The sequence below is a fragment of the Myotis yumanensis genome, unplaced genomic scaffold, assembly GCF_028538775.1.
Source record: "Myotis yumanensis isolate MYYU_CA2020_CCGP unplaced genomic scaffold, mMyoYum1.0.hap1 SCAF_9, whole genome shotgun sequence".
Lineage (NCBI taxonomy): Eukaryota > Metazoa > Chordata > Mammalia > Chiroptera > Vespertilionidae > Myotis > Myotis yumanensis.
In genome coordinates, this window is record NW_027223760.1 from 75175290 (window position 1) to 75177834 (window position 2545).

A 2545-nucleotide genomic window follows, 5' to 3' on the forward strand; every position below is an offset into this window, starting at 1 on the left:
ACATGCTGACCTGACAAGCTCAGGGGAGGCCTGCATGGCAGTCTTGCAAACTCAGAGACCTAAAGTAACCACAAAGGATGGTCTGAATTTAAACTTTAACTAAAGTAGTTATGGTGGGCAGTTACGTCCTAGGCCAGTATCTTCACTGACAAGGTCAACCTTTACCTTAACTGAGCCTATCTGTCTTTTTGCATCTGTGATAACATACCCTTGAAATGTCTGGGTAACTTGTAACTTCCCTTTTTCTGGAGCCCCTGGGGCACAACCAAATGTGCTGGGTGCCAGGACAGATACCACAAACTCCTTCATTATCATGTTAATTGATCCTGCACCCACCTAAGTGTGTGTCCATCATTTTACTTTTTATCCAACTCCAAGGGTTTCCCTGCTTTGCTTTATCCCTCCTCCTTAATCTGTCACCAATGAATTTCATGTAACCCACCTACATCCCTCCTTTGATTGCAATGTATAAATATAAATGTAACCCGCCATTCTCCGGAGCATTATCTCAATTTGTTGAGGTCCTGCTTCCCAGCATATGTCCACAGTTTGGCTCAAATAAACTCACAAAAATTCTTTACAGATTTCAATGGTTTTTACGTTAACAGCAGCAAGACTAGCCTGAAGTGGGACTCCAAACTGGTCCCTGTGCCCCTCTGAGTTCCTGTGTAAAAGGAGGACAGTGGAATGGGGGCTCTCCGAGATCATCAGCCCTGACAGCCGGGGAGATGGAGGGGGGTCAAAGTTCACAGTGGGGCTTGCAGGAGGTGTCACAGCAGGCAGGGCCATCTGAGCTCCCCAGCGAGTGCGGGCTGCAGGACTGCAGGAAGCGTGGGTCCGCGCCAGGCTGTGCCAGGCCAAGACCAACACGGCGCCCTCTGGAGCATCCTGTTTAGCTGGTGTGAGAAATGTGAAAACATCGTCTGCCAAGTTAAAACAAGCCAGGATGTGCCAGGAAATCCAGTGGAAAGTCACATCAATGGTTAACATACAGCCGATGACGTCAACGAAGTTGCATGCCTCAGTAGACTTTTTCAGGGGCCACCTCTTCTGTCTTTGGGGTACTTTAGTGGAGATTGTCACTTTGGGCAAGTGTTTTTGTTTAATCAAAGCTTAACAAAAACAGATCCAGAGACGGAGAAGCACCGATCAGACAGTCAAACCTCAGAGGGAGGGGAAGGGAGGGTGGGGGTAAGAGGGAGAGATCAACCAAAGGACTTATATGCAAGCATATAGGCCTAATTGCCAGAAGCCCGTCCATCCTTGCTGCTCGACAGTCGCTGCAGGGAAGAAACATCTGCACAGCATATGTTTCAAGGGACCTGGCGTATATGGCATACTGTTCTTAATATGTTTGCTCCCCTTCTTAGCGCTATGTGTTCTTACCAGGGTCACCTCTCCGAGAAAGGTTGTTTCCCCAGTGGGGATTTTTCCCTGAAGTTAGGGAGGGAATAAAACCCCTTAACTAAATGCCAGGCGGACAGTTAATCACTTTGACTATGAACAATCACGCTTAAGCTACATAATCTTTACTCCCTGGAATAGAGATAACAAACGCCCTAACCTTTGGAATAGAATGGATGGGATTAAGATCAAATAGTATAAATACAGATGTAAGAGGTCAATAAAGAGAGAACCTAGCTAGATGATCAACTGAACGCTGTCTCCATTTCCTTCATTCTTCGCCGACTCGGTCCACACCTTTGGGAACTCCTGGTCCTGCTAGAGCTGGACCCCAACACCTAATCAATGGACACAGACAACAGGGGGGTGAGGGCATGGGTGGGAGGATAGGAGGTAACGTGGGGATAAGGACACATACGTAATAACTTAGTCAATTAAAAAAAAAGCTTAGATTCGCCCGCGACAGTGCTGGCCGGAGGTTCAGTGGAGCGTTCCCTCTCCAGCGTGACTTTCCAGGACGGTTCCCTGTCGCCGCGGCCTCTGACCTGGGAGCCACGAGGAAAGCGGCGAGATGACGGACCGCTACACCATCCACAGCCAGCTGGAGCACCTGCAGTCCAAGTACATCGCCCGGGCCACGCCGACACCAACGAGTGGGAATGGCTGGTGAACCAGCACCGCGACCCCTACTGCTCCTACCTGGGCCACTTCGACCTCCTCAACTGCTTCGCCATTGCGGAGAACGAGAGCAAAGCCCGAGTCCGCTTCAACCGATGGGGAAGATGCTGCAGCCCTGCGGACCGCCGGCCAGCCGACAAGCCCGAGGAGAGCTGAGGTCCCGCCGGTCCGCGCTGTGCCGGAGGGCACCGTGTTCCTCCCGGGGTGCGGCGGCGGGGGCGGGGTGGGCGGGGGGGGGGGCGGGTCTGCGTGCCTCCGGTGTCTCCCCGGACACACGTGCTGCCTCCGGGCGCCTCCTGACCTGCCTCCGTGTGGACCCTCGGAACACAGCGTGGGGCCCCTGAGATCTGTGACCTTGGCGAGACGGCCCTGGAATGAGACGGAATAGAGAGGCTTGCTTTTATTTTTATTTTTTTGCATTCTCAGCCCATGCTGCTTTATTATGCACACACACACACACACA

At 51.9% G+C, this 2545-nt stretch overlaps 1 pseudogene; it reads left to right on the top strand.

The window, feature by feature from the left end:
- Nucleotides 1-1975: 1975 nt before the first annotated feature.
- LOC139017024 (splicing factor 3B subunit 5-like) lies at nt 1976-2238 on the top strand (annotated as a pseudogene).
- Nucleotides 2239-2545: the final 307 nt, after the last annotated feature.